Source organism: Arachis ipaensis, chromosome B02, assembly GCF_000816755.2.
Source record: "Arachis ipaensis cultivar K30076 chromosome B02, Araip1.1, whole genome shotgun sequence".
NCBI classification, from domain to species: Eukaryota; Viridiplantae; Streptophyta; class Magnoliopsida; order Fabales; family Fabaceae; genus Arachis; species Arachis ipaensis.
Window position 1 is genome coordinate 106695759 of NC_029786.2, and position 9081 is coordinate 106704839.

Below are 9081 nucleotides of genomic sequence, written 5' to 3' on the forward strand. Positions count from 1 at the left end.
TATAGGGTATATATATATATATATATATATATATTATAGCTAGGGGAAAAAATTAAGAAAAGAAAAAAAAAGTGCACGGTAGTTGCTATTAATAATATACTATATAGAGTTGGTTTTGTATGAATCATACCTTTTAGTAATGAAGATGCATGTCATTCTCCTAAGAGATCAATGTCAATAGTATTTATTTCATTACTATACTTTCACTTTGGATTCTTTCATGAAAACTCATTGGAACTTTTTGTTCTCACTCAACCACAAATTAACAAACTGGAAATAATATTCACAGGTACCTACTATAATATATAAGTATATATATAGCACATTGGATCTATCAATTGGACACATGTATAAACAAGAGCAAAGGGGTGTACTCATCATATTGTTACTAATGAATATTCAAATGTCAGTAGAGAAGCATATATATACATAGTTTTCATGGGTGTACTTGAATGTACAAAAGATGATCAAGAATCTTACATAATAGTATAGGAAATTTTTCAAATGTACTGGTATATCGGTGCTTCAATGATTTTTAATTGTTGATCTTAATTATAAAAAGTATATATAATATATATAATTAAGATCAACGGTTAAAAATCACTGAAACATTGGTGTACCGATATACTTGAAAACTTTGCAATAGTATAACTGAGTAATTAAGATATATTGTTGAGTTATGTTACGTGTACACCAAAATCAATCACCAAAATCAACCACCAGTATAAAATATATGCTAGAATATAAATACACATTGAAAATAAATTAAACTACACATATATTTATACACAAATATATTGATAGCTAATTTTAATGTGCAAATAGCATTGTTATATATTGGTTCTTTTCTTTTCTTAAAAAAAAAAGGCCTACTGGAGGCTTATTTGTTATTAGAGTTTAACTAGAAAATTAACTTTTTTTTAATGAATATTAGTTATTGTTTTAAATTATAAATTATAAATCTTAAATTTTAAATTCTAAATTTTAAATCTTAAATTCTAAATTCTAATCCTAAATCATAAATTATAAAAAAATAAAAGTTAAAAAAATAATTTTATAATTAAAAAGTTGGCTAATATTGATTAAATAAAAATTAATTTCTATACTTATTTTTATTTATTATATATTTAATTACTCACATTAAATAAACACAAAATAGATATATGGTTGGTCAATAAAGAATATAATTTATAATGGGTATAAAGTTTTGCTAATTATACTCTAAATTAGTAAAAATTTTAAATAAGTTACTGATAGGATATCCAATATATTAAAAGCATCAAATACTTTAAATTTTATTCCAAAAATAAATTAATAAGTCTTTTTTTTTTATAGAATATTGAGTAGAAAAATCCAAATCCACAAAGTATATGCTTACATGAAAATTTATGTGATAGTTGAGAGTACTATGTACATGGTTTATTATTTTGATGTGAGATAGAGATAAAAGAGAAAGAAACTTGGAAGGCTCAAATTCCTCACTTTGGATTTAGCAATCAATCTATCAATCATGCTGTATAATTGGGTGCATGTCCCTTACTATGTGATTTAGGAAAAGTAAATGTAAAACCATTGAAAAAATTTTAAGTGTACCATCGTACCAGTGTTTCAGTTATTTTTAATCGTTGATCTTAATTATAAAAAATATATATAATATATATATGATTAAAATCAACGGTTAAAAATCACTGATATACCGGTATGACGGTACACTTAAAAATTTTCTAAAACCATTATAGAACCCTAGAATCTAACAAGGTGGAAGTTATCATGATGATGATGGTGACATGGAATTCAATTGCTTTGGATATTGTACCTATGATATTTCCTAAGAGCTACTAATATATTAGCTATGGCTATTAGTAACATTTAATTTATTATTAAACAAAATAAACAATTAATTAATTAATTATAATAAAGTGCCCTAATTTTAGCTATGTAATCAATAGATCATCTAATATTTTATTTAACCAACTTTTTTTTTTTATACATACATGATACATTTGTGTATGTATGTGTGCTCCCATATCTATATATTTTCAATGTTGTTATCATGGAATTGTTGTCCATTATACTTCAATTTCTTTTAAGAAGAAAATGACTTGAAAAGAAGCAAACACTTTTAGTAAGAAAGACACCCAAAAAAAAAAACTTTAATAAGAAAATAATTGTTTAATATAATATTTTCCGCAACAATTTCTAGTTAGTATGTGACAATATACGTGGCCAGGATAAGAGAATGCAAAAGGTGTAGAAATATAGCACCAAGTATATAATAACTCATATGCTTCAATTCAATCATCAAAAACTAGGATCTAGCAAGTTCCATCATCAGGGAAAATATATATATATATATATAAAAATTATATTACGTACCAATGCATACCGACGAATAATTTATTCAAAATTTTCAGATCAGGGACCAATTTTGATGAGTAGGGTTACATGTCTAAATTATTTTGAATTTTATAATAAGAAGGATGTGGTGTATATATAATTAGTTATATATATAACCTTTGAGAAATCAAAACAAATAACAATGGCGCTATATAGAAATTGAATTTCAAAATTTCATTTCGTTATCAAATAATAAATTCAAAATTCAGCAGCATTGAAGTATATCTACAACATATATTATAGTAGTATGGCCATGAGATTTTTTTTTTCTTTTTTTTTTCCACTATAGGGGTGGCACAGAGTAGTTATTATCAGAGTAAAGTATATTTTTTGTTCTTAAAATTTGGTAAAAATTTAAAAAATATTTTTAAGTTTTATTTTATTTTAATTTTATCCTAAAAATTTTCGATTTGCATCAAAATATATCCTTAACAGTTAAATTTTCAAAAAATTTACGACCAATCTAACAATAATGCATGAAAATTATGCTTGATTTGTTTGTGTTGAGGATTGATCTTATAAAATTGTTGTTTAGTTAGTCTTAAATTTTTTGAAAAATTAACCGTTAGTGGTATATTTGATGCAAATAAAAAATTTTTGAAATAAAATTAAAATAAAATAAAACTTAAAAATATTTTTAAAATTTTTCTCAAACTTCAAAGATAAAAATTATTATTATTATTATTATTATTATTATTATTATTATTATTATTATTAAAGTTGATCTATCTCCAATTTGTGATTCTCTTTGGTGGAAGAAAGAAAGAATACCCTTTTGGAGACGCAAACTATTATTATTGGCTTTGGATCATGACTTGGGGTCTCAGCAGAATTGAGTAAAAGACCAAAGTAGAGTACAAAAGAACCCTAATATTGCTACAAAAGTTATGGGTCCCATAATGCACCTACTTATAATCTCTAACCCCACTCCTATTCCTATATGCTCTTCTTCCTCTTCTCCAATTCCACACCACATGTGAAGAATATTAGCTCTTACTTAACTTCTCTACTTCATCACTTAACCAAACTATAGTTAAAATATTGGTAACTAAACCATAGTTAATGACCGGTTCGACTCGATTGATTGAACCGAAAGACTCGACCGGTCTAACAAAAAATTCGATAAATCGATCATCAATTAGCTAGTTTAAATTATTAATTGAACCAAATTCTGTTAATTCAATTGAATTTAATCAAACTCACAAAAAAAAAGTGAAATAATTGCTTTATTATTATCTTAAAATGAGGTAAACACAATTTTAAAAAATGTTAATGTATTAAAATTGAAAAATTTTAAGAAATTAACTTTTAATTAATCAATTTTAGGATTTAAATTTATAATTTAATATGCAAGATTAAGAATTTATAATTTAAATTTCAAAATTTAAAATAAATAAAATAATTTTAAAAAAATTAATACATATTAACTGAAAAAATTAATTTCCTAGTATTACTCATTAAAATTGTGTATATACTCCACAACAATGTCATCTTGTAATTAGTTATAGTATTATATCTATTTTATATATCAATTACAATAAAGCTATATTAGGGTTTTAAACGATAAAATAAAAAATCCAAAAGACTTCAGTCCCTCAAAATTATCACCCAATTTTCTGAGTGCATGGCTACCTTTTTTGCCATTGACTGTGATGATGAGTTTGATCACTGTCACTGTATATTTGAGGGTCCAAATATTCTAGAGTCAAGATACTATATCTGATATATATATAAATTGCCATGGACATGGTCAAGTTCATTGAACTTCATCTTTTGCTATTGTTTTCACTTGTCCTTCCTTTGTCGTCCTCACCCTTGTGCCTTTGTTTTTAATTGTGGTGACAAAAACATGTTTGATTATTACTCAAACTCAACATTATTCAGCCAAAGCAGATAAATAATGAATAATACTACACATCCAAATTTGGGTAAAGTATATTTTTTTGTCCCTGAAGTTTGGTAAAAGTTTCAAAAATACCCTTAAGTTTTATTTTGTTTCAATTTTGTCCCAAAAATTTTCGATTTGCATCAAATATACTCCCGACAGCTAAATTTTCAAAAAATTTAAGACCAATCTAACAATAATGCATGAAAATAATGCTTAATTTACTTGTGTTGAGGGTTGTTCTTATGAAATTGTTGTTGAATTGGTCTTAAATTTTTTGAAAAATTAGCCGCCAAGCGTATATTTGATGCAAATCGAAAACTTTTGGGACAAAATTAAAACAAAATAAAACTTAAGGATATTTTTGAAACTTTTGTCAAACTTTAGGGACAAAAAGTATACTTTACCCTCCAAATTTTTTTATTAATTAAGTTAGTTTAATATCAACAAAAATCAAATATGAATCGCATTATTCTAAGTCTTATTATATAATTTAATTGGACTTGATTCATAAAAATATTTGGATATGAGTAGCATTACTCATAAATAATTGTTACAATATGATGAGAAGTTTATCTCATATATAATTAATTAGTATTCGTACACTAAATAGTAAACACCATTGACACTCATAAAAAAATATAATTATTATTAATTAATTAAGTATTTCATTTATTTAAAAAAAAAGGAAAATAAGGCCAAGTTCAACTATGAAATATTATATGCTTGATAGATAATAAGAAACATTCAATTTGTTCTTATTTTTAGTATTTTTATCTACATTCAATTTTCATTGTTCAAATTGAAAGCAACATTGTTGTTATCAAGCTCTTGTCATTTTTTATTGTCATTTTCATCTCCCTTCTCCTTCATCTTTATTCTTCTAATTAAACCATTGTATTTATTAGGGTTTGATTTGTGGTTAAGTTGGGTTTGATCAATAATGTGAAATAAATTTTGATAAGAAATTTATTTGAGTTTGATCAATAATGTAAATTATGAGTTTGACGGTAGGTTTTCTAAATGTATGATTTTCTATGTATGTTAAAATTTGTTTTTTGAGTTTTAATGGGCTTCAATTGAGGGTTTAGTTGGAATTTAATTATTCAAAATTTTGTTTAGAAGGTTTTGTAGGGTTTGATTTGTGGGTTTATTAGTGTTTTCTTAGAAATTTTGTTGGGTTAATCAATAATAATGTAAATGATGAGTTTATTACATCTTTATAGGAGGTTTAATTATAAAGTTTTGTAGAGGATTTTCAAAGATCTTTTTATTTGTGAATTTGTTAGTGATTAATTGATAATTTTGTTGGATTTCATCAGTACAAATTATGAATTTGATAATAGATTTTTAGGAGATTTATTTGTGAGTTTGTTAATTAGGGTTTAGTGTCTAGTTTTATTATATATGTTTTCATAGGAGGTCTGATTGGATTTTTATTTTTTTTTTTAAATTTGATTTTGATTTGATTTAAAGAGAGATTTGAAAAACGAGTGTGGTTTAATTTGAAAAATAAATTTATTTTTAACTGAATATTATTTTAGTAGATCTTATATATTTTTATACTGGTATTAAAATGGTGTCAATTAAAAAAATGTTTACTCAGCGGAATTGTGAACTTTTTAGTATCTATCACACTCATACTTAGATTTAATGATTGAGTGAGAGTCTAAATAAAATAGCTAGGGACACTAATAATTATTATATTGTGCCGTAGTTCTAACTTTAGTTAATTATTATTAAATCTTGAATCTTGAATCTTGATAACAGGTATTCAATGGATTCAATATCTGCCATTAACTCATTATAATAGAGTAGTTTAGGGTGATATGATTATGTTTGTTGATTATAAGTATTTATTTTTGCAGATAGATGAAGAAATTCGTAGTTTTTATTTTTTTATTATGGTAGATATTTTGTAAAGGATAACAAATGAATTCTTTTATATATTGATGAAAAAGTTGACAAATTTTTTAAGATGTATATTTCTTTGACCTGTAAATTCTGTTTAAAAGTTTGGACTATTTAAATTATAAGGTTATGTACTAGTTTAATCTTATGATTTCTGACTTGGAGAGTGAATTGCTTCGTATAAAAAGAGATTCGGAGATTAGTCACATATGTAACATTAGCAAAAATCTCTCCATCACCCATAGTAACATCGTCCACATGATTATAATTCAAGTTGATGTCAAAAATCTAATCAATCCATTAAAAAATTTGTGGAAGTTTTTCTGCTCATCATACAACCACATTATTCATAACAATTGTTAGTTATAAATTAGTAGAATTTCTATAATTATTTACTTTATATAGTGGCATCTAAAAAATTATCTACCTGAATTTTTAAGAGTTTTTAAAATGAAAATTATTGCTTACAAATCGTATAGACATTTTGGATGTTTTTCTTTAGTAAATTCAACTTTTTTTACATTATTATTACGGCTGTCTCTAAAATCACTACAACTGGATCTATCGTATCTCTGTCTTTTTTCGGCAATTCGAAGAAGACGAACTTCCTTTACTTGGTAATATTGGACTGAACTAGGGTTTACAAATAGAGTTTTTAAGAATGAAGAATTTGAACTATAATTGAAATGCAACATTTTGGATAGGACACAAAACGACGTGTTTCACTATTTTTCAGAGACTATTTTGTTCTCCTCGCAAATGTAGACACTTAACAGGTACGTATGTGAGTTAATGTGCCAATTCAGCAGTCTTGATTAGTGAGTCACGTCAAAAAGTAGACTGAAAAATATTTTGATTGGCGGAGAGAACCATTAGAAATTGATGTGTATGTGTATTAATTTTTTTTAATACTAAAATGTGCATTATTAAAATTTTTGGAAATTAATTTAGCTGGGTAATTATATATCCAAAAATATTATATATATGAGATTATAAGTTTATATATTAATGAAAAATATTTCGTTAATAAAAAAAAAAAAAGAAAGCAGAGGTCAATTAAGAAACAACATATAATTTAATTTAAGATTTTAGTAGGAGGTGACTAGCTAGCTAGCTAAGCCAGCTAAGATGTATATATATTAGGAAGAATGAAAGAGAAAATTGTGGATCGGATTGATTGCTTATTCCAATTTGTTTTTATTTCCATTTTTTCTTGCATTCATGGCAATGGGGACCTTCCCAATTAATGGTGTATCCCCAACAAAAGTGGGTGCACACTTGTAAGGGGTAGGGCTAATACTACCACCTACACCAGCTACCTTTCAAATCTTGTCTATTTTCAACACTTTTTTATTATTTATTTATTTTTTTATTTTTTTTGGGCTCACACAACCTACTCATATCTAAATTAGCCTCGTAGGTTCCTTAATGTTCTCCTTTTTATGAAAATGTTGTTTGTAATTTTAAAAATAAACCATCAAAATACGTCTTAAAAAATTCTGACATTGACAAAAGGAATTTTAAAAAAATAAAATAAATTTCTTTTTACTAAAATATATATCCATTATTCCATCACATGATAAAAAAAAATAACTACATTATGTATGTATATTGTATAATTAAAATCTCTCATGAGAGTAATATTAAGGTGGCTGTCAATGAGTAATAGCTCAAATGACATAATTTTCCTATATTTATCTAAGAAGTTGCGAGTTCAAATTTTCATATCTTTGGTAAAAAAAAAAAGGTGGCCGGCCATAGAATTTGTCCATATATTGTAAAATTGTATATATGTGTAGGTTTTTTCTATATAAAGAGCCTATAAAATTCAAAAATGTCTTTCAAAGGATTTTTTTAACTAAAATATGTCACTCTCATAGTAATCAATTTATAATTCAAAAACGATAGAAGTGTCTGTGTCACTGCTCCAAAAGTGTGGGTTAACGATAAAAGCTTATTAGTCAACAAATCTTCTAGCATGCATGTTTGAGGATAAGATCAAAGTCATGTTTGGTGCGGGTGTATTTGGTTATTTTGATCATTTTTATTAAAATAATTAGTTATAGAACAATTTATATTAGATATTTTCGTTGAAAAGTGATTGTAAGATAATATATTGCGTTTGAAATATATGGAAAATAATTTTTTAGTGATACAATCATAAAAATGAGTATGAAATAATTGTCTATATTATTTAATATTTAATGTTTAGGAACAAAATAGTAAATCATTAAAATTTAAAAATAATAAACTTTTAATTTAAGGTTTAATTACTCTGCTGCTGATCCCTATAACTTCGCAAAATTTTCAATTAGGTTCCTATATTTTTTTTTTTTAATTGAGTCCTTACACCAAATTTTTTTTTAATTGGATCCCTACACTTTTTTTTCCTTTTATTTAGGTCCTTGTACCAATTTTTTTTAGTTGAGTCCCTATAAAATTAAGCTAATTACTACTAAGAGGGACTTAATTGAAAAAAAAAATTGGTGCAGAGACCTAATTAAAAAGAAAAAAAGTATAGAGACCAAATTAAAAATTTCATGAAATTATAGGGACCAATAGAGTAATTAAACCGTAATTTAATCATAAATTTCAAACTACTGTTTTCGCTTGTAAACTATTTTTTAGCTTAAAATTATTAATTAATTTTGATTATAATTATTTTCAACGTTTTATTCAAATACTTTCATGTTTTCCAACCATGCCCGTACTTTTTTTCTACACCTTGCTGTTGACTTTTTACATTGATTATTAGTGTCATAATCTAAACTAGCCACCTCATCATTTTTTATTAATGAGAGATTAAGAATATCGTTAATAAATATTTTAAGAGTATATTCATTGAGAATATTAAAAAAATATTTTATTCAAAGTTATTAAAAAGAAGA